Source organism: Rhinatrema bivittatum, chromosome 5, assembly GCF_901001135.1.
Source record: "Rhinatrema bivittatum chromosome 5, aRhiBiv1.1, whole genome shotgun sequence".
In the NCBI taxonomy this organism is placed as follows: Eukaryota; Metazoa; Chordata; class Amphibia; order Gymnophiona; family Rhinatrematidae; genus Rhinatrema; species Rhinatrema bivittatum.
In genome coordinates, this window is record NC_042619.1 from 363604520 (window position 1) to 363628900 (window position 24381).

Sequence of the window (24381 nt, forward strand, 5' to 3'; positions counted from 1 at the left end):
ACATGCGATAAGGCTTCACAAAACTGTGATCCCAGCCCACTTGGCCAAAATTCCCACCCCAATATCCTCCCCTTTTTCTCATTTGCACCACACCAAATGTGATGGTGCTTTCGCATGCGTTAAAGGCATTTTTTGCATAAAGCCGTGCGATAGAGCTTTATCGTGCATGGTGATGTAGCCAGCCTAGCTATCAGGAATTGGGGGGGGGGGGGGAGAGAGAGAGTGAGGCCACTTTGACATTCAAAGTGAAACGTACGAACAGAACAGTGCTCACTTGTGAAGATTTGATGACCTTCGGAGTGAGGAAACTCACCCAAAGATGAGATTTGTGCAATGTTCTCTCAACCTAGCTTGATGGACTCTCTACCTGGGTAACATCAAGCTAGGTTGAGAGAACATTGCACAAATCTCATCTTTGGGTGAGTTTGTCATCAAATCTTCACAAGAGAGCACTGTTCTTTTTGTACGTCTCACTTTGAATTTCAAAGTGGCCCCTAACCCCTACACTAATACCTAAACCTCACCTCGAGTTACTAGGTGGGCCTCCCATACAGATATAAATACCTATCTAGTGTGAGGGCATTATGGCTAGTGTCTCTCTCTCTCTCTCTCCAGGAGCTTAAAATGGCATGTGCGAAAAACATTGCAACCGCAATACAGCCCTATCGCATGGATTTACGCAAATGAAAAAGGTGTAGTTAAAATTTGCATTAAAGCTGTGCGATATAGCTTCACAAAACTGTGAGCCCAGCCCACTTGGCCAAAATTCCTGCCCCAATATCCTCCCCTTTTTCTCATTTGCATCGCACTAAAATTGATAGTGCTTTCGCATGCGTTAAAGGCGTTTTTCGCATGTGAAAACGCCATATAACACTGATAAATTACCCCCTTAATGATATAGTGAGTTTTACACAGGTATTGTGTTTCTGGGGGGGGGGGTTGGAGAAAGTGCCCCTTACCTCATGCTCTTTCCACTGCCTTTCTGCTAGAATGAGGCCTAGGAGGAAAGGAGGAGCAGGGGTGATATGATTCAAACTTTCAGATACTTGAAAGTTTCTAATGATCCAAAGACAATGACAGATCTTTTCCGTTGCAAAAAAATAAGCAGAACCAGGGGTCACGATTTAAAACTCCAGGGCGGAAGACTCAGAACCAATGTCAGGAAGTATTTCTTCACGGAGAGGGTGGTGGATGCCTGGAATGCCCTTCCGGAGGAAGTGGTGAAGACCAAAACTGTGAAGGATTTGAAAGGGGCGTGTGATAAACACTGTGGATCCGTAAAGTCTAGAGAATGTGAATGAAGAGAAGAGGCACGGGGTGGCTTGCTTGCGGGAATGACGGCTGCTACCTGGAGGTTAATATCCTTATTCAATAAACATACACACAGTTAATGCGACTCCAACATTGCTCTATGCTTCAACGGCAAGAGGAAATGTGGAAAAAAGGATTTGCATCCACAAAAAAGCAGGGGAGAAGCTTGCTTGTTACGGCGATTACTACCCCAAACCAAATAAGCCTAATACTTCACTTTCAATGCATATCCAGCATAGCTCTCTGCTTCAACGGCAGGGAGAATGAAGAAATGATGATTTATATTCAGACAACAACCAACAAGGAATGAAGTACATAGTCTGGGTAAACAAATAAGCATGGGTGTAGCTTGCTTGTTACGGCGGTTACTACCCCGAATCAATTAAGCCTGATACTTCACTTGGAATACATATCCAGCACAGCTCACTACTTCAACGGCAGGGGGGAATGAAGTAAAGAGGATTTATATTCAGACAACCAACAAGGACTGAATTGCACAGGCAGGGTAAACGAGCGTGGGAGTAGCTTGCTTATTACGGCGGTTACTACCCTAAACCAATTAGCTAGATACTTCACTTAGATACAGCTCCAGCACTGCTGTTTGCATCGATGGTGGGGGTGGAAGGGAATTGGAACCAAAAAGTTACCAATAAGGGCCCTGACCTCAGCGGTCAGAGTAACAGATAAGTATGAAAATAAATAGGTGTGAAAGCTTGCTGGGCAGACTGGATGGGCCGTTTAGTCTTCTTCTGCCGTCACTTCTATGTTTCTATACATTGGCCTGTTTTCCAGCAGACACTCAGGCCTATCCTGTAAGTGCGGCCGCGTTTACCCTGCTCCTAAGCCGCTTTTAACTCACGTTTCGGCCGCGTTAGCCCTTCCTGCGATCCCGAATCCCCTTTAACCTACTCCTACCGCGTCCTAAATTCCCCGGGCAACCCCTTCCGCCCGCGGCATGTATATTGCATGCAAACGAGCGAATTAGCGCGTTATTGCATGCAAACGAGCCAATTAGCTATTCCCTTAGCATCCCGTAACCCGCGCCCCGACTATCGCTACCTTTCCCTGCCGTTTTGTCGCGCGTTTAACCTGCAAACTTACCGCCTACCCTGACCCAGGCGGTAGAGGCATGGGTAAGGGTAGGTGGCAAGCTTTCCCCCAGCCCCCGCTCACCTGCCCCAGCCGCGATCATGGGTGCCGGTCTCCATGGCAGCCCCAGTCCTCTCCCCTCCTCCCGAAGCCAAAAAAAAAAGCGAAAAAAACGTTGCAGCCCCCCTCCAATGTCCGGAGGGGGCTGCAACGTTTTTTTTTGCTTTTTTTTGGCTTCGGGAGGAGGGGAGAGGACTGGGGCTGCCACGGAGACCGCTTTCCCCCGTGCAAGTAAGTTGCTTCGCCGCTTCAGTTCTTCTCCCCCCTCCCGGAGCAGGGCGCGAAAAGCAGCCTTGCTCCGGGAGGGGGGAAAATAGACACTGAGCGGTGAAGCGAAAAAAACCAAAAGCTAGTAAGTTGTTTCGCCGCTCAGTGTCTCTTCCCCCCCCTCCCAGAGCAGGGCGCGAAAAGCAGCCTTGCTCTGGGACGGGGGGAAAATAGAAACTGAGCAGCGAAGCTAAAAAAAACCAAAAGCAATTTTGGGTTTTTTTTTTTCAAAATTGACAATTTTGTTTTTTTTCAAAAGTGACTTACTTTTGGGATCTGTCAAGATCCCAAAAGTAAGTCGCTTTTGGACGCCGGCAAAACTTATCTTTTTTTGCAGCCATCAGCCATCAGCAGGAACACGATCTGGCTCCCGTAGCTCCTCCCAACAAGATGGCCGCCTGCACGGGGAAAGCGTACAATTGGCCGCTGAAGATATGGCGTCACATCCTGTGACGCCAAACGTCGTGACGTCACGTCTTCAGCGGCCAATTGTACGCTTTCCCCGTGCAGGCGGCCATCTTGTTGGGAGGAGCTACGGGAGCCAGATCGTGTTCCTGCTGATGGCTGATGGCTGCAAAAAGATAAGTTTTGCCGGCGTCCAAAAGTGACTTACTTTTGGGATCTTGACAGATCCCAAAAGTAAGTCGCTTTTGAGAAAAAACAAAATTTGCTCCCCTTTTTTTTTTGCTTCGCCGCTGTCACCTCTTCTCCCCCCTCCCGGAGCAGGGCGCGAAAGCAGCCTTGCTCCGGGAGGAGGGGGAACAGACTGACAGCGGTCAGGTCGGGTCCGGGTTGGGGGTCTGGGTCGGGTCCGGGCTGGGGGAAAGCTTCGCCGCTGTCATCTCTCTCCCCTCCTCCCGAAGCAGGCCTTGCTCTGGGAGGGGGGGAGAAGCGCTGTCGGGTCAGATCAGATGGAAAAGTAAGTTGCTTCGCCACTGTCATCTCTCTCTCCACCTCCCGGAGCAAGGCCTGCTTCGGGAGGAGAGGAGAGAGATGACAGCGGCGAAGCAACTTATTTTTGCATCCGATCGGACCAGACTTCCTGGTATCTGTCATTTCAAATGACATTTGAAATGACAGATACCAGCGCGGCGTGAAGCCTTAGGCCCGCGCACCCAGGATCCTGTATAGGCGCTCTATCCAGTATCCTGGGTTGCGCAGGACTAAGGCTTTTCGGACGCGGCTTACATTTACATATAATTAGGCTTCAGGATCGAGCGGTAGGTGAGCTGCACTGTGCGGGCGGTAACCGCGGGTGCCGTAGGCACTAACGCAGCTCTTCCTACCGCTCGGTACTGGATCACCCTGACTGTAACTTGTGATTTTACAATCAAGCTGCACAGCTCACTTGTCAGTTCCCTTTTCATGCAGTTGCCCAAGGTCAGAAGCGTAAAATGATCTCTAAAAACAAAGCTTAATCTCTCTCTCAGATTCTTGAGAGAGCAACACTTTTAATTCTTTCTACTGTGCTTAGCAAAGCAATAGAGGTGTTTTCCAGCTGTCAGTGTTTCCTACTCTTTCTCAGCAGCCTTTTTACTCAGAGCAATTATCAGCATAGAGTAGCCTAAATTATGAACATGTAAAGCAACTTATATTTCTTATTCTTTATAGGTATGTAATAGCAACATGTAATAGCAACATTAAAGCTTCATTTCTCACAATTCGCTCCTTTTATTTTTATACTTTTGTTGCTATTTCAAGCACACATTTCAGGGCCCGTTTCCAGACCTCCTACCATTTCTTCGTACATTGTTTGCTCATCCCTTTCCCCTTCTTCCATCAGTTTCATAGCATCAGAATAGGACGGTGATCCGAGGGGCATTTTCTTAGAAATTGCTGTTTCAATTAATCTTTGTGTCAACCCCCTTACACAGGGGATTATACAGCAACCTAGGGCAACCAAGACTCCTGCTACTATTGCTAGAGTGGTCAATATTTGTATAGCAAAATCCTTCCATTTCCCAAAAACGCTTTCAAACCACCCCATTGCAGAAGTGTGCACCCCTGCATTTGCCGCCAATTCTTCAGAGAGGATAGTACAGTAATTGAACCGACTGGGGCAGTGTTGTTAGGGATATACTTACAACACTCTCCTTCCAACATTACACATACCCCACCTTATCTGCTGACATCATATCCAAAACCATCCTATTTTCCCAGGTCATTCTGCTAGAGGCGTCTAACTGTTCAGCGATCCCTTTCACGGCTTCACGAGTATGATTTATGAACCTATGTTGATCTGTAGTAGAAGTAATTGATCCAATCCACATTTTTATTTATGGTAACCCACCAAAGGATAGGCTCAAATCTTGCAGCTATCTGATTCCTTGCTTTGAATTCATCGGGAACACCCCTTGGGACCCCTATAGCATCTAGATATATTCTGTCATCAAAAGATCCCTTCACTCTATCCTTTCTGGTGTTTGTGTTTGATAGGCCTATCATTTCCTCAATTGTATTCCTTTTCTCCCTACCCCCTCCTTCCTTTCTCACTCTGTCTTGAATGCCAGGGTGAAGGGAATAGCCTATTGTACAACTGCACAAGTGCCAGACCATTGGGAGGGGGTTAACGTCACCCACAGCCTTCGTCCTCCGCAGTACCAATACAAATCCATCCTGGCCACTTGCAGATTGGAGTATTTCTCTCTTTCCCTTGCCCATGTCACATTTAGTACGGCATGACAGACAGTCAGTTCGCCTAGATATTGGGTATGCATTGACCCCTGCCTAGAGAGGCAGACAGTATGCTCCCCAGAACTTGGGGAGAAAACTGGAGCTGTCCGCTGCCCCTGTTTTGGTTTCATGGCAGGAAATTGGAGGGTCATCCGGGTACAACTGACTTTGTCCCAGGCCTTTTCTTCTTGGTACAAGGCCAGGATACACCTCATTTCTTCAGGGTTGTTATCCCACCCAAGAGAAAATGGCACAATAGGTTTCCCTGCAGCACAAGCGTAACAGTTGCTTTTGTTCAGGGATTTTACTGTATACTTTACCCACTCCATCCAGACATTCAATTCTCCATATCCTGTCTCTATTTCTAGGGTTTTACTTAATTCTTTTACTGTCAAGGTCCTCACTATTTTGGGATCATTCAAAACTGACTGGAATGTCTTACTTTCTATTGTGTTTTCTGTGTTGTCTATTTCCTTCAATGTCAAGATCCTGAACCTCCCCACCAAGTCTTTCTCTATTGTGACTACTCCTAGCCCATATACCCTTTCTACCCAGTCACGGAAGTTCCTTGCCTGTCCTGTTGCTTGTTCTATGGTTTGTTCTATCGCTGATTCCATTGCATTCCAAATTTCTGGTTTGATTGTCAATATCAGGGGGTTACATTTTAAATGTCCACAAGCTTGACTAGTTTTCCCTCGTATTAGACTTATGGTCCTTTTTAGGGGTTTATTTGGGTCGTCGGGGGTGAATCGCTTATTACCCTTAAGTCCCATGTCCCACCTATTACCTCTAATTCCCGTCTTCCACCAAGTAACCCCCCCTCTTGAACAAGGTGGGTCTTTAGACCATAGTGTGGTTTCCTCTGAGCACATATGCAAATCATAAGCAGTTAATGCTCTCTGGCTTTCTATGGAACTGCAACTCAGTACCTGACAGGCATCGAAGATCAAGGTAAATGGTGCGCTACTTCGTGTCACATTGAACCACTGTTTCACTGGATAACTCCCACCCTCAAGGTATCTATCTGAGACCTGTAATGGTCCAGGTACTGGGGGCGGTAATATGCCCAGGTGGGTATCCAGCAGGACAGTGGAACAAGTATCCCCACTATCAGGTGCACTCCTTTCATTCTCATCTCCTTTTTCCTTTACTGACCACTTTTGCTTACACATACACCAAAAAACTGTAGGTCCTATTATTGCTAACAAGGTGATTACCCCTATTTCCAATCCCTCTCCCTACATAGGCTTGGATAATTTTGCAGCCACCCTCTTAAATGAATGTTCTCAGAACTGCCCCCAAAAGTTGCGAATCTTCCATACAAACTATCTCAAAGAATTCAATCACCCTCGTCCCCCTTTTTCTTAAGAAATACCATGGGTATCTTCTGCCTCCTAAACTTATGTATGTAATGTACCAGTATGTTACCAACTCCCCTGTCCCAGGTCTCATTAGTGGTATCGCCCCTCTATCTATTCTTAATATTTCTGTTTCAAAACTCCCCTGCCACATAGTATATAAGGGCCCTGTAATCCATTCATTAATCAAAGGTGCACAAATAGCATCAAACCTGGTCATGGGATCCCAGGTGGAATTATCGACTGGATCTGGATCCCAGCCTAAAAGGGTTTCTGTCTGATTATCGTCCATATATATGTGGGTAGCTTTCTCAGTCTTTCTTGGTAATTTTTATCTTGAGCGGGTCATCGGTGCCGATCACTTTCTATACAGGGGCATCAGCAGGCCGATCTACTGGTCCCTTGGCACGTGAGTGATGCATCCACCCTTTTTCAGCCGTCCGAACAGCAGTCTCTGTGGTCAGCAGGATCTGAAATGGACCTTCCCACTTTGGTTACAACTTAGATTCTTTCCACACCTTTAGCAGCACCCAGTCTCCTGGTTGGAACTGATATACCATAAAGTCCAATGGAGGGGTCTGCGCCAATAGCCCTTTTTTCCTTAAATAGGACAAAGAAGAGGATAGTGCCAGTATATAGTTTCTCAAAAACAGATCTTTAGTTTCAAAAGTGTGAATTTCCCCTTTACCCCCCAGATAGGGCAACCCAAACATTATTTCATATGGGGATATTCCCACATCTTTCCTGGGGTGGACCCTTACCCTTAGCAAAGCCAGGGGCAAGCACTTAGTCCAGGGTAATTTAGTTTCCAGCATTATTTTAGAAATGTGCTGCTTCAGGGTCTGATTCATTCTCTCCACCTTCCCAGATGATCGGGGATGCCAGGGAGTATGGAAGTGCCAACTTAACCCCAATCCTTCCATAACTTCCTGCAAAATTTTGGAAGTGGAATGGCTCCCTTGATCTGAGTCAATATTTTCCACTAGACCATATCTTGGGACAATCTGTTCCAGGAGGACCTTTATAACCCCCTGAGAAAAGCCTCTATCCAACCAGTGAGGTAGTCTACCACCACTAATAAAAATTTGACTCTCTGAGAGGGGGGCAGATCAGTGAAGTCTACTGTACACTTTGAAAGGGCCTCAATCCTGGCTCCCTCCCTCCCGGGGATGTTTTTCTTAGAATTTTCTTATTTATCCTTTGGCACACAGAACACCTTTCACATATTTGTTTTGCCACTGTTTAGATCCCTATATAGCCATATTTCCTTAGGATTGTACCGCAGAAGACCTGGGCTCCCCAGTGGTTTCCCTGATGTAAAATCACCATCATCTCTCTTACAACTGGCTTATTTAACATCTGACGTCCATCTGGGAGAAGCCAAGCTCCTGTCTCACTTTGAACTGCCCCTATCTCCGTGAGCCTTGTTTGCTCTTCCTGGCTAAATATGGACATAGTTTTAACAGGGGTCAGGGTTGGTACCAATGTACACAGACTTATGCATTCTTTCTGTAATGCTGCTTCCTTTGCAGCCTCATCAGCCAGCCTATTTCCCCTTGCTGCTGGGGTTGTAGGTTTCTGATGTCCCGGTACATGAACAACTGCCACCTCTTTTGGCAGCATTAAGTGCTCCAATACCTGAGTGACCAGTTCCTCATGCACCAATTCCTTGCCCCGGCTATTTATTAGCCCTCTTTCTTTCCAAAATTTTCCAAAAGTATGTACCACCCCAAAGGCATACTGTGAATTTGTGTATATGGTTCCTTCCCTTTTTTTCATCAGCTGTAATGCTTGGTCTAAAGCATATAGCTCCTTGATTCTACTGTTTCTAGGGTTTCTCCATCTACTATGGCATAACCACTATGCTGTTTCCCTTGGATGCACCGAGAAGACCCATCTACAAACAGTCTTTTTCCCTGCATGTAAAGGTTTGTCAGACAGGTCCATTCTTACTTTGCCTGGACATAATTGAGTAACAGCCTAATCTTGAACCATATCTGTTTCTCCCCCTTCCCCTCTCAAGAGGAATCCTGCAGGGTTTGTGCATGAATCTGTAGTTAGAATCAAATCATCTTTTCCCATCAAAATAGTCTCATTCTTCAATATCCTAGAATCTGTGAGCCACCTATGGGTTCGCTGTGGTAGAATGGACCTGACTGAGTGTGGGGTGCTCACTACCAATGCTCCCCCAAAGGTGAGCTTTCTGCTCTCTTTCACTAACAGAGCCATTGTGGCTACAGCCTGCACACACACTGGCCATCTCTTAGAAAGTGGATCTAATAACTTAGAAAGAAATGCAACTGGATGCTTTTTCCCTCCCCAGGTCTGTGAGAGAACTCCTAATGCAGCTCCCTCATTTATAGTTACAAATAAATGAAAGGGCTTTTCTAAGGATGACAAGGCTAGGACAGGAGCAGTGATTAAGTCTATTTAATCTTCTAGTATTTGCTTCTCCTCCTTAATCTATTGTAAACTGGTTCCATCTCCTATTAATTTAGCATACAGGGGCTTTGTTTTCTGGGCATATGAATCTATCCATAATCTACAATGTCTCACCAGCCCTAAGAATTTTCTCAATCTTTTCTTGGTATTCGGCACTGGCTGTTCTGTTATTCCTCGAATCCGTTCAGGGTTTATTCTCCTCTGACCTTCACTAATCAGTGTCCTAAGTATTTTATTTCTTTCTCTACATATTGTAACTTAGTTTTGGATACTCGCAGACCCTTCTTGCCCAGGAAATTGAGCAGCTGGTTTGTGGTTTTCCTTACATTGTCTCGCTTTTTCCCTGAGACTAACAAGTCATCCACATACTGTAATAGATGAGTCTCCAAGGGTAATGGGAATGTTTCCAAGACCTGTTCCAAAACTTGTCCGAATAAGTTAGGAGACTCCGTAAAACCCTGGGGAAGAACTTTCCACCTATACTGCTGCTTTCTTTCCGTATGGGGGTCCTCCCATTCAAATGCAAACATGTCCCTGCTATCTTCGGCTAATGGGCACGCCCAAAAGGCATCTTTTAAATCTATTACACTAAACCACTTGTGTTCCTGGGGGATTTTACTCAGCAAGGTATATGGGTTTGGGACTACTGGGTGCCTAACTTGTACTACTTTATTCAGCTCTCTCAAATCCTGTAATAACCTATAGTTGCCATCTGGTTTTCTTACAGGGAGGATTGGGGTATTATATGGGGACATGCAGGGCTCAATCAGTCCATCGTGCAACAACTTATTAATCACTGGCTGCAGACCTACTACACCTGGCTGCAGGCAAACTACACCTTCTTCTTCCTTAATTTAATCTGCAAGGGTGTAATATATAGCCCTTCCCTATTACCGTCTCATACCCATACTTCTGGTTCTATTTCGGCTTCATCTTGGGGTGTAAGGGGTTTCATGTGAACTACCAGCTGGTCTCCTTCCACCTGGATTTGTATTCCTAATCAAGTTAGCAGGTCCCTTCCTAACAAATTACGCCCTGCCTCTGGTATATAGAGGAGGTTTCCTTTTACCTTCTTACCTTGGCTTCCTATATTTGTTTCTTCTAACACTGTGACTGAAAATTGTTCTCCCTTTACCCCTGAAACTGTCAGTTTCTGGGGAGTTATCCTGACCCCTGCTAGTAAGTCTACAACTGAAGATCTAGCAGCTCCTATATCTACCAAAAAGATTATCTCCTCCTTTTCTGTTCCTACCTCCAAATTTACCAAGGGCTCTTGGTAGGACCTAAAGGTAAGCAGCCCCTGATCTCCTTATTTACTTTCATCTTCCACCATCGAGAAAACCTTCTCCTCCCTTAGCATCTGGGGACATTCCCTTTTGAAATGTCCTTTCTGCCCACAGTGAAATCATCCAGCCTGATTTGGATCCCATCCTCCTCGGACTCCTGGACTTCCACTGTAGCCTCTACCTCCCTGTCCTTGACCTTTACCCCCTTGGCCAACCTCCCCTATTCCATCCTCATCCATGGTCCCCTTCCCTATCTTGTGTTTCTCGCTTTATTATCTCATTCACTTGTTTACCATTATTTTTGCTTCTGTCTCTCTTCTTCCTTTCTCTCAAATACTTTCTGTGCTTCCTTTAACAATTCCTCTATAGGTTTCTCATTCCACCCCTCTAGCTTCTGCAACTTCTTTTGAATATCCAGCCAAGATTTTGTGACAAAATTTCTCTTTAATAATCCCTCACTTATGGGATCATCTACTGGAAGGCCAGAGTATTGTCTCATTCTGGCCCTAACATGTTCCAAGAACACCGAGGGGGTCTCGTCACATTCCTGCTGGATCTCAAAAGCTTTTGCTACATTTTGGCTTCTAGGCACTGCTTCTTTTATCCCCCTTACTATCAGGTTTCATAAATCACTCATATGACCCCTGTCTACCTATTCATTATGATCCCACCCTGGATCCCCAATAGGATATTTTTGCTCTGCAGTGACATCTCCTCCTGGGAGTTCTCATTCCGGCTGCTCTAATCATCGCCCTTTCTTCTGCCATGAACAAAAATGCCCAAAATTGACTTCAATTCCCCCCACGTATAAATATTGGGGCCTAAAAACTGCTCTATCTGTTCTGTCAACTCTGCTGGATCCTCCAGTAAGGACTTAATTTCCTTCTGGAAACTTCTAACCTCTGCACTTGTGAGTGGGCTGATAACATACCTAATGTTACCTCCCCCCACCGGCACCTCTGTTGGTGGATACAGGAGTTCGGCTTTTTCAACCTTCTCTAGTTTTCTATCCTTCCTTCTAGACCCTAGTTCTGGGAAAAGGATAATGTTCCGTACCTTTCTTTAGCAGCTTCACCTCCCTTTTTAACACTGTGCAGTTTCTGTGCTCCTCCTCCTCTTCTTCTTCTCTTTCTGCCTCAGCTGCCACTTCTTCCACTTCATTGTCGGGATTGTCCTGCCCTCCCAGTATTAGTCTCGCTTCCCTGTCTCCTGGTATTGCTGCTAATACTGGCTCATTATAAGGGGGGGGGGGGAGGGAGAGTTAGGAGGTGGGTTCCCACCAACTACTGGATCAAATGGCGGCAGGTGTTCTAAGGGGTCCCACCTTGTCATTCCCATACCTTCCCATGGCTGGTTGTGTTTTTGCTGGTTCCTAACTCCAGCCCTGCTACATAAACTGGTAGTATTGTTTCTCTGGTCCTGTTCCTGGGAAAATGGTGTTTTCCCGTTTACATATAGATTTAATGTCTGGCATAGCCAGTTTTCCTCTGCCCCATACCTAGGCCAAAAGACAGCTGGTGACTTTAAAATCTGTCTGGGCCATTCAAAACAACAATATTTAATCATCTTTTTCTTATCGTTCTCTTTTGTACAAGACCTGCCATCCCATGACTCCAACATGGGACTCCATCCTCCCTAACAGACTATCTGGAGGAATGGTACCAGGGCTTTTCCTTTCCCCTCTCTTATTATTCCCAGGTAACTTATTTCTCATTGTGAATTTACTGCAATTTGTCACTCTCACACAAATGTCCATACACTTTGTCCTTCTGTGACCATGACCCTCTCGGGACATCAGAAATGCAAATCAGGACTCCGCACCTCGCTTCGTGTCCAGCACACATCTCATTCACCATTCACTTCTTCCAGGTTCAAAATCCCAGCTACCAAGGTAATATCCAATAGTCACTTGGCTTACTTTGGTCCGATCGGAATTTTCTTAGCTGCGGCCGTGCCTACTTAAACTTGTTTCACTGAGTTCACTGGTCTCGGGGTCTCTCAGTGAGGACACTGACCTCCGGTGGTGAAGCCAGGACCATTGAAATCAACAGGTCGTGTCTTCCCGTTTTCAGCCACCAGGTTCCAGTGTCCAAATGAGATATATCCCTTCATGAGCCCCCATCTGTAAGAAACAAGCAAATTTCCCTCTTGGAAATAATTAGTCTGTGAACATCAAAGTATCAGTGAAAGATTTTTTTTTTTTATTGTTCACGTACTTGCAAGGCGGGTGCATACAGTTAGCAGGCACGAATAACATTGTGCAAGATACAGGTTATATATCTTTCAGGTTCCCTATTTCTTAGCTTTGCAGTTAGCGTTTTTGGCTCTATTCCCTTTTAACATTTCTCTTTCTTGCCACCTGTGGCAGGCTCTTAGCTTTGATGTTTTGCAAAAAGCTGGTGCAAGAGCGGGGGGGGGGGGGGGGGGGGGGGGGGAATCTTTGCCCTTTCTGCATTTTATGCTGTTTACTTCTTTATATTCAGCAAGAACATAGGGAGGCTCCTTAATTTGACAGTTTGACTTCTAGTTACATCTGCTGATTACACAAAGCAAGGGGGGGGGGGGTGTTCAGCAGAGGGGGCTGCTTCTCTCAGTGTTCTGTTCTTTATTTCTTTATATTCAACAAGAACAAGAGAGGATTTAGCAATTCTGACCTCTAACTGTTTCAAAACAGTGGATTTAGCCAAGGACGGGTAAGATTTCTTCACCTAAGGCTAGCTTAGGATGTAAGGGACAACCTAAGACAAGCACCCACGGCTCTGCCAATATATGAATGATTTCTAGGCGTAACCCTTCAAGAGGGGGATGTATGTATGCACTGACTTACTGAGACACTTCTTTCTGCTATATTCCTGTATATTAGTTTTAGACAAAGAAATCAGAGGACCCTGGCTACATGCTGGAATGCAGCGAGCCAACACCCCAGACCCATTAGCTGATTGGTCTAATATATTCTCAAATCAGATGTACTGCACTTATCTAAAAACAACACTTTGAATATGCTCTGATTGGTCAGTATGAAGAATATATAAAGTTATGAACATTATTGGACGAGTGAATAGCGAGGTGTCCATTCTTGATGTAAACTTGTGCTACTCTGGGGAACAAAATAGTTTGTTCCTCCCATTCCCTTTCTGTCTTAGTCTCTGTCTTTCTCTAATTAAAGCTTCAGATTACATACTGCCGCAGTACCTTCTTTAGAATAAACAGTACTTCAAGTGCTGTGCAAAGGTTCAAAGGAGTTGGGGGTTTGGTTCTATGCCATTTGTCACAGTCTTGTGCTTTGCAGAGGCCTGTGTTTATTTTACTGCACAGGCTAATATAGTGACCTTAATGACATAGTGAGTTTTATGCAGGTGCTCTGTTTTTCGGGGGGTGGTTTTGGAGAAAGTGTCCCTTACCTCATGCTCTTTCCACTGCCTTTCTTCTAGAATGAGGCCTATATACATTGGCCTGTTTTCCAGCAGACACTGTAACTTGTAGTTTTGCAATCAAGCTGCACAGCTCACTTGTCAGGTTTTTAGCTCTTGTTTGAATCTTTCTGTTATCAGAGGTAAGGTCTCAGGTAGAGAATTCCACAACATGGCGCCCTTGTTGACTCTGTGTTGTAGGAACAGTTAATAGTCCTTTGTTTTGCGATCTTAGAGTTTGGCTGTGGAGTGTATGGTTGGAGTGTCATTCTGGTACCTCACACTTCCTCCCTGCCACAGATACAAACCCTCCCTATTTTCCCCAAGTACATGCCTTCCCTGCCCCCAGCACATACACATTCCCTGCCAATGCCGCTCCCTCCCCTCCCATTCACTTCCCTGGTTTCATATGCACCACGATCCCTTCCTGTCTCAGGTGCAGACGAGTCCTCGGTGGCCACAGACCTACCGTGCTTTCTGCACAAACTTTTCTCTGCATTGCTTCTTGCTTGGAGCCCTCAAGTCAGAGTTTCTCAGTCCAGTGAGTGGGAACATTTTCCTCAAATCCTCTCAGTCATGGGAGAGGGGAAGACAATTTCCTCCATGCCTCTCTGTTTGGAGGAGGGGGATTCCTCAGTGTTTCACAGCAGAGGTGGATGTCTCCTCAGTTTCAGTTTAAAGGGATGATAGTGCTTCTCCATAACTTCTCTGTTGAGGGTTTGCTGTCATTCCTTGGGGGAGACAACTACATTCTTCAAGGACAAGCAGGATGGTAGTCCTCATTGTTGGCTGACATCATCAGATGGAGCCGGCGCGAAAAACTTTTGTCAAATTTTCTAGAAACTTTGACTGGCACACTGAGCATGCCCAGCATGCCACTAACCACATGTCCAAGCAGGGTCCCTCTCTTCCTTTCCGCGAAACTTTCGCCTCACGATTGTGGAACTCATGCTTGTTTCTTTTTTTGTGTGCAGTTTTTGTATTTTCGGCATCGCATAGGGTCCCTCGCGATTCTCGGGTTCTCCCCCTCTGCGATCTGGTAAGTGCTTCGGGTTTTCATGGTTGATCGCCGACAGTATCACCCCCCCCCCCCCCCCCCCCATGGCTGCTGACCATCAACCGCGTGCTGCGTTCTTTTTGCGATGGCATCGTCCACCTTTCGCCACTCCCCCAGTGTCCCTGGACTATGTCTATTACAGACCCCCACGAGGTCTGTGTCCTCTGTCTGGGGGCATCCCACGATGTCCACGGTTGTGACCCCTGTGCTCAGATGACCCCCAAGGGCTGTCAGGCACGCCTGGATAAGCTGGAGAAGTTATTCGGCTGTAAGCATTTGGATCCTTCATCAGCTCAGGAAGGAAGTCCCGGCCTCGACCTCCTTTGGGGTTGCCCCTGCTGCCACTCCTCAGTTCCATGGTGGGAGCAGGGGACCGAGCGAGTTCTTTGTCATCTCGCTTGTGGTCGGGTTCTTCTCCGTCACCTTTGGTTCCGAGCAAGGACCGAAGTGGACATTGAGAAAAGTAAAAGCATTGCCATCTGTCATCTTCCTCCAAACCGGACCATGGAAAGGCATTGGCTGCATCTGTGCCTCCCCCAAAGCAGTCTTGGGCAGAAGAATCAATTCCTACTGATCCTTCAAAGGCCTTTCAGCGGCCTCCACCGACACCGGTGGAGGGCTCGGTGTCTCCCAGTGCTCCGAGGGACATTCTGATTCTGCCTCCTCCTCCTCTACAAGCCATTTTGTCATGGGCTGCTTTTGAGGAAGAGTTGGAGAGGCGTGTGTGATTGGCAGCCAGCCAGGCTGTACAGGGCCTCGAACCTCCAGTTCCACTGGGACTGCCATTGCCACAGGTACTGTCTCCACTGGTGCTTGCACCTTTACTGGAGCGGCTGGGTATGCTGCTCTGTGTCTTACCAGTGCAGCCAGCGCCAATGCTCCAAGCCCCTTCGTAGCCGAAGGGAGCATCGATGCTGCCGCCACCAGTTCCCATTATGGTGAGTGATTCCTTGAACGAGGAAGGGCCATCGGGTTTGGTGGTGCCTCGCTTGCGCACGGCGCCCCACCACCTCCCCAGCTTTCCCGGGGCCATCAGGATGGTGGCATCGTACCACGGCACCCCCGAAGCTGTTAGATCCATTGGCGCTTTTGCGGCCTTGAGCCTTTCCTGTGTCCTCTGTTCCCTCTTTGGTTTTGACGAGGCCTGCGCTCCAGATGCAACTGGGTGTTCAGCCCCTCGCATCTCCGGACGAACACAGTGAGGGGGAGGCCCCTTATGATCCCTGGGAATGGGAGGCATCCATGTCCTCCACGTCCTCCACAGAGGATTTGCCCTCAGAGTCCTCTCCACCAGAGGAGCAGTGGAAATCCCCCCTGGAGAATCTTTCCTTCGCTGGATTCGTTAAGGCCATGGCGGAGTCTGTGCGTTTCCAACTCTTAACGGAACAGGACTTGCAATTCCGGGATGCCCCGAAGGAAGTAATAGATGTCCCAGTCCATAACATCTTCAAGGACCTGGTAACCCGCCTCTGGGAGCACCCCATGTCGGTGCCTCCAGTGAACCACAAGACGGACGGGGTTTATCTGGTGCAGCCTACTACTGGTTTTAAACGCCTACAGCTCCCTCACCAGTTGGTAGTTTTAGAGTCGGCCTTGAAGAAAGCAAAGAGGCTTCACACTCATGTGTCGCCCCCCCCCTTCCCCCTCCGGAGCGGGAACATAGAGCTCTGGTGCCAGGTGTTCCAAGGCACAATGTTAATAGCCAGGATTGCTTGTTACCAACTGTATTTGGGTCAGTACTCCAGGAATCTATGGAAACAGGTCCAGGAGTTTGGAGAACGCCTCTTGCAGCAGTTTCAGGAGGAGTTCCATAGGGTAGTACAGCCTCAAGTGTGATAAGCACAAGGTCCACTCTGCGTATGACATCTTCGAAACGGCCATGAGAACCGCCGCAGCAGGCATCAGGGCTCGCCATATGGCTTGGCTGCGCGCCTCTGATCTGCTCCCTGAGGTCCAGGACCGCTTGGCAGATTTGCCTTGTACGGGTGAAAATCTGTTTGGCGACATGATTAAGGAGGCAGTAGCGCATCTGAAGGACTACCATGAGAGACCTTTCAGCAGTTATCTTTGTGAGAGAATGTAAGGTTTGTCTTTTTGCGGATGACACCAAGATCTGCAACAGAGTGTACATGCCGGAAGGAGTGTAGAGAATGATCGGGATTTAAGGAAGCTGGAAGAGTGGTTGACGATATGGCAGCTGAGATTCAGTGCCAAGAAGTGCAGAGTCATGCATATGGGGAGTGGAAATCTGAATGAACTGTATTCGATGGGGGGAGAAAGGTTGATGTGCACGGAACAGGAGAGAGACCTTGGGGTGATAGTTTCTAATGATCTGAAGTCAGCGAAACAATGTGACAAGGCGATAGCTAAAGCTAGAAGAATGCTGGGCTGCATAGAGAGACGAATATAGAGTAAGAAAAGGGAAGTGATTATCCCCTTGTACAGGTCCTTGGTGAGGCCTCACCTGGAGTACTGTGTTCAGTTCTGGATACTGTATCTCCAAAGAGACAGAGACAAGATGGAAGCGGTCCAGAGAAGGGCGACCAAAAAGGTGGAAGGTCTTCATCGAATGACTTATGAGGAGAGATTGAAGAATCTAAATATGTACACCCTGGAGGAAAGGAGGAGCAGAGGTGATATGATACAGACTTTCAGATACTTGAAACATTTTAATGATCCAAAGACAACGACAAACCTTTTCCTTCGGAAAAAAATCAGCAGAACCAGGGGTCACGATTTGAAGCTCCAGGGAGGAAGACTCAGAACCAATGTCAGGAAGTATTTCTTCACGGAGAGGGTAGAGGATGCCTGGAATACCCTTCCGGAGGAAGTGGTGAAGACCAGAACTGTGAAGGACTTCAAAGGGGTGTGGGATAAACACTGTGGATCCATAAAGTCTAGAGGACGTGAATGAATGTGGAAAAAAGGATTTGCATTTACCAAAAAGCGGGGAGTAACTTGCTTGTTACAGCTATTACTACCCCAAACCAAATAAGCCTGATACTTCACTTTCAATGCATATCCAGCATAGCTCTCTGCTTCAACGGCAGGGGAGAAAGACTGATACTTCACGCATATCCAGCATAGCTCTGCTTCAACGGCAGGGGAAAAAGACTGATACTTCACTTTCAATGCATATCCAGCATAACTCTGTGCTTCAATGGCAGAGGGAATGAAGAAAAGTGGATTTATATACAGACAACAACCAACAAGGACTGAATTACATAGTCTGGGTAAACAAATAGGCATAGGTGTAGCTTGCTTATTGCGGCGGTTACTATCCCTAACTAATTAAGCTAGATATTTCACTTAGATGCAGCTCCAACACTGCTCTCTGCATTAATGGTGGGGGTGGAAGGGAAATAGAACCAAAAGGTTACTAAGAGCCAAGAGTAATCAGATAAGTATGAGAAAAAAAAAAGTGCGAAGCTTGCTGGGCAGACTGGATGGGCCATTTGGTCTTCTTCTGCCGTCATTTCTATGTTTCTATGTTACTTCCAACACCCAGCCTCCCAAGAAGTTCCCTCAGCAGTAACCAAGGTGCCCTTTTTACTGTCCACACAAGTACTATCCACTGGCACCTAGGGTAAGACCTCAATGGCCTCTGGCGAGACTGAGGTCGAGGCAACCTAGTATGCCCCACCCAACCCCAGACCTGCCATAGAACTCCGCCATGAGGTTTTGACTGGTGGCCAGGGAGCATGAACCAGACTCCTCTGTGTGGTAGGGGGTCGCCTACAGCTATTCACAGACCAATGGACTTTGATTACATTGGACCTCTGGATCTTGTCCATTGTGCGCTGGGGCTACAAGTTGCAATTCCAAGAGTTCTACCCTGCTCACCTCTGTGTCCTCGGTGGAGAGCGGTAGGGAATTTGCAGATACTTCAAGTAGAACTCTCTGCCATCGTACTGGCTCAGGTTTTTGTCTGCACATTTCTACTTATACTTTATGGTCTCTATTCTGTATTTGGTGTGGGTCTGTTTGTGTTTTGCATGAGTGACAGAGGTGAGGTGTTCTGCCAGCATGTAGTTTTTGTGCAGGGATCTATAGCAGCTTGTCTTGGTCTATTTTTCTGATAGGTGTATTGGTGTCTTTTAGCCTGCTGTAATATTTGCAGTGTGCCTTTTCATAGGTTGGGTTGTCACTGACCCTCTATGGAACACTGTCTATTCTCAACCTCTCTGAATGCTAATGGCAATCTTTCCCTAGTTTCAAATGTAACCCTATGTTAATAGATAGTGCAAAGGTCACTCCTTTCTCCCTGTATCCACTTCTGGTAGCTGCACACTCACCATATGTAGTGTCTAGAATAAAACTTTGCAAGTCTGAGGTACTCTTTTCCCAGCAGTCTCAATATTTTCTTTAATTCCCTCTTCCTTAAGGCAAGCATATAACACACTTTGAAACCAGCTTATTTTTATAAAGTTTATTTACTTCTTTACAGCCAGTATTGCATTTCTTATTCAAGCAGTGTCAATTTGCAAAGCTCACAGCTATCACAGCTCATGAACATTCCTTCAGTTTTATATAAGTTCTTTCTAGCAAACTGCTGAAATTTACACACTGCTTCAATGTTTTTCCACAAACAAAAACAGACTGAATATTGGTGAATACAAGTCCCAAAATTCACAACATTATCACGCCCCAGTTACCTACAGACAGAACTATAATTCCCCTTCCTAGCTGTTCTCCCTCCTAGCCCCCCCCCCCCCCCCCCCCACCATGGCTTCTTTCCCTCCATGGCTCCTTCCCCTCCTTGGCTCTTCACCTCACATGCCATTCCTGATTGCTACCCCCCCCCCCCCCCCACCACCACCAAAATGTCTCTTTCCCAGGCTCCTATTCCACTCCCCACATCCTTTATGGCATCTTCCCAGCTCCTACCCCAGTCCATGGCCCCATCCTGATTTCTCTTCCACCAGATGGCCCTTTCTAGTCTCTTCTTCAGCCCTCCTCCTGTCCTCATTTGGCTAGCTGGACCTGGGCCAGCAGAGTTTCTCCAGCAAAGGAGCAGCGGCAGGCCGGGCCACTGGCTAAAGAGAAGAGAAGCCACGGCAGGCTGGACCACGTAGCTAAAGAGAGGAGGTGCCGCGGCAGGAAGAGCCACGTGCCCAGCCTGCTGCAACTTCACTGCTCTTCAGCCACGTGGCTCTTCTTCTCTTCAGCCACGCGGCTTTTGCTTCCCCGAGATCAATTTTGGCGCCCTCTTGGAAGCAAGGCGAGGTGCCGCCAGGCATTTAGGGGGCACATTTTGCCACCTGAAGCAGCCACCTCACCCTGCCTCATTATAGAACCGCCCCTGAAGAAACTGTCTACAAAGCTTTCCAGTTACAGCAGAACTCAGAGACGGACAGACATCACTCTACCTCTTGTTCCCCTTCCATTTGCTTTAAGACTTTGTTGACTGTCTTTTAGGGGGTGGTGTCAGTCTTAGCTGCGGATGAGTGTTTTGTCTGTGAGCGTCCTTGGCAGCCTGAGCTCCCCCGTGCTTGCTGGAAGAGGAGAAGCTGGGATTTGTCCTGGGATTGCAGATGGCCCTGCAGCCATCCACAGGAGAGCACGGCCAGGCTCTTATCATGGAAGCGCCGGTCAAAGAAGTTGTAGAGGAAGGGGTTCAGCAGCCATTGACGTAGGCTACACAGGTAGCGTAAGGGTGGATGTTGTTGAGGAAGACATGGAAGCCACAGGAGTAGGGAATGACATCCAGGTCCATCAGCATGTAGACTGTCTTCACTAGGTGGAAGGGCAGCCAGCAGAGGGCAAAGACCACCACCAAGGTTACAATGATGGTCAACAGCAGCCTCTTCCTCAGGCCCTTGTTGCTCTGCTTTTTGAAGTGGCTGGTGATGGTGCAGGCGATGAAGAAATAGCAGGTCAGCATGATGGTGAAAGGTGCTACGAAGCCCAACCACATGGAGGAGATGCTGAGCCCTGCATCTATGCGCTCTCCGTGTGGTTCTGGGCCATGCTGGAATAGTCAATGAAGCAGATTGTCTTGTTTTCTTAATGATCCTGGCCCATGCTTCAGAACACCAGGGCCAACAGTGCCAGGAGGATGGCCAGCACCCAAAGGATGCTTGTGGCCAGAAGGCTGCTGCTCCGGGACTGGAGATTAGTGTTGGTTAAGGAATGGGCAATGACTAAGTAGCGGTCAAAGCTCAGGCAGGTGAGGTAGAAGACACTGGCATACATGTTCACAAACAGCAGGAAACTACTGTTTACAGGCCAAGGTGCTGAAGGGCAAGTGGTAGCCCAACAAGATATACACCACCCAGAGTGGCAAAAGTCACTACAAAGGTGAGGTTTGCCAGAGCCAGATTAGGAATGAAGGTGACTGACGACCGGTGCTTCTCCTTGCTTTTGTAGATGGTCCACAGCACCAGCCCATTCTCAGAGATGCCGAGGAGAAACACCAACAGGTAGATGGTGGGCAGCAGGATTATGGATGGCTGCCATTCCTCATAGTTACAGTCCACCTCCAGCTGGCTGTCTACATAGCTCTCATTCATTTGAGCAGCAAACTGCTCCATCTTTCTGAGATGCACCGGTGCTGTCTCCCTCCTTCCTTAAACTCTAGTGTTCCAGTGACTCATGCCTGCATACCCCTCAGTCCTCTCCAGCTGCTGGCTACAAGAGGTCTCCTCCTGGGGAAGGTTCAAATTCTTTCTGAGAAAAGTACAGCTCCTTCTCTTGGCATTAGAGTCCCTTCTTTCTTTCTCAGTGCAGCAGGCCAGGGGACTGCAGTGTTCCTTACCAAGGTGCAACTCTTCTCCTAACTGATTAAGAAGGCTCAGACCTTCTCAAGACCCACCCCTCTGACATCCAGCTGTGTCCTTGGGCAGTGTTTAATCCCTGCAATGCCAGATATAGATTTAGGCAAAGGCTAGGGTGAAGAGGATTCCAGGACATCTTTGGGATAGGGAGGAGGTCACACAGACACATAATTTGATTATCTAGCTCTTTATTTACTATTTTGGGAGTCTGGTAGAAGTCAGTGGAGAGGGGAGAAGGAGGGATTCAGAGCTGGGCACAAATTGATTTAGTAAAAGCTTAATAATCTCGCCTTACTGTCTTTCATTTTTCACTCACAATATATTTCTTTTCTGTCATCATTCTTCTAGCTCACTGCATCACACAGTGCTGGGAATAAAGACCATCTCCAGGAGTTTCTATCACTACTGTCTCAAAATATCACACTTCAAAGATAGGGTCCTATATGTATACAGTACTAAGCATTGTGCTCATATTAAAATCCCTTTAGTATATCTGGTGCACAGCTGCACTCCAGCACGCACACTGATAAATACAGACCCATAGACGCCTCAGACTCATCCAGGAACATGTGTGCACGCACACACACACATTCATGTTGTCCCAAGGCACCGGTCAGGTAGAATCCTCAGCCCAGCCGTCCGCTGATCAAACTTCCCCAGGCAGTTTCACCCTGCAGGACTCTACGCACAATACTAAGGTCCTCCAGCTCAAAAGTGTCCTCTGGTGCGTTCACATACGTTCAGCCAGTTGCTTTAATGTCCCCCACAGCAGGTCCATGCGAGCTCTGTCCCACAGCAATGTAAGAACAAAAAAAGAAGTTTGTATCCAATACCTTTTACAGTTTAAAAATGAAAACTACACAAGTTCTAGCACCCCTCAGTTCATTGGGGGAGACAAACGAGCTTAGTCTTCCAGCCAGCAAACTGCCCTGCTAGGCAAAGGCACAACACTCCGCTTCTCCCCTCTGTTGTTCTGCAGGCCATGGTCCTCCCAGTCCTTAAAAACACAAACCAGGCAAAAGAATCAAACAAAACTTAGAGTAATCCCACTTACTCTGTTTCCATGTCCGTGCTAGTAGTTTCCACTGCAGGGACCTCCACTTCCATGGCTTCCCCCTCTGAGGAGGAGCTGAGCTTCCCTTTAAAGTCCAACACATCCCCAGTGCCTTCCTCCTCAGTCATCATGGGTTCAGGTGTGTGCATTTCCCAGGTGCCATTCTCAAATGTATAATCAAGCCTCTTTCCTTTCTCCCATTGGCTTGTCCTTGGCTCAAAGAACCTGGGAAATGTAGTCTTCCCCTGTAGTCTCTGTTGCCTGGCTCTGCCCCAGGCTCTCCCTGAAGTGATCCGGTCTGGGCTTTCCCCCTTAGATACACTATGCACCTCATCACAATGTATTGATTATATAGTGCTGCAAGATGTCTGTAGCACTGTACAGAAACAAATAAGGGGACAGTCCCTACTCCATGAAGCAGAGACTGTCCCTTTATTTGTTTCTCATATCTTCAGACGAGATACATAAGAGAAACCTTACTATAGAAATGGGTACATCACAAAGGCTCTGACTAAGGAAGAAGCAGGGTTTAAGTTTTAAAAGACAAGATATTGGATTTGTCTAGTGAGGGAGCCTAACCTGCTCAGAAAGGCCATGCCAGTTTGCAGGTGAAGGGAGACAGAAGTACAAACAGGACAGATTCAGATAACACTGCCATGACAATTTTATAAGTGCTGCCAAAGTAGCATATACAATGATTCAAATAAAAGAGAAAGAAAGAAAATGTTACAAAATAATAACAGGGAAGTAAAATTATAGGTTACAGAAAATGCAACAGACAGCAGGGACATTCTATAACTCCGGTTTTGGTGCTGGTCCATATTATCCCTGGTCAGGTTTCATTTCTGGCCAGGTGACAGGTTACCACATATTTTGCTTCTGTTTCTCCTCTTTCATCCAAGGTAATAGTTTTTCCTGCTCATTCTTTTGTGAGATGTCTTAGCTTTTCTCGGTCAGCTTTGGGAAGGTGCATCTTTGATCTCTTTTGTGTTTTATAGAGTACAGGAGAAAATGCATTTCTGTTTCTACTTCTCCAGTGTTGCACTGTATGCAGGCTGGCTTCTTGGGGTTTCCAGCTGAGTTTTTGTCTGCATCTTTGTGTTTCTAGTCTGTGATTACATATTTGGTGAGGGTCTGTCTGGTTTTTTTTTTTGTATTTGTGACTGAGCTGAGGTACTCTGCTAGCGTGTTTCTTGGGTATGGACAGAATAACGGAGCCTTTCCAGGGACATGTTTGAGAATCTGAAAAGAAGCCAGACCCTAGGAAAAGGCAGAAATAGAAGCAGAGGGGCTGCCTCCACAAGCAGGCTGGATTTGAGAAGCAGACAGCACTGTGCTGCGCACAAACTCTGCTATTTGCTCAGAATTTCACTCACTGACCAGCAGTGTGTGTCTGTGTGACTCACTGTGCTGCCAGGGAAGATCTCTGAAAATACACTGGCCTGATGCAATAAAGATTTGTTTCTATTCCCACAAAATTGAGAAAGGGCCCACTAAGCTGAATTGAAAGGTACAGATAGAGGAGACAAACCGAGGGATACAGATACGAAATCTAGCTTCTTACATACCTTCTCAGGCTGAGAAAGATTTAAATTAAT

General features: G+C 46.9%; 1 protein-coding gene and 1 pseudogene across 1 annotated transcript in view; one reads left to right on the forward strand and one right to left on the reverse strand.

Moving 5' to 3' along the window:
* Positions 1-24381, forward strand: part of ABCC4 (ATP binding cassette subfamily C member 4) — a 1099276-nt gene that overhangs the window by 828927 nt on the left and 245968 nt on the right. The gene's annotated exons all lie outside the window — the stretch shown is intronic.
* On the reverse strand, positions 19799-22991 carry LOC115093069 (annotated as a pseudogene).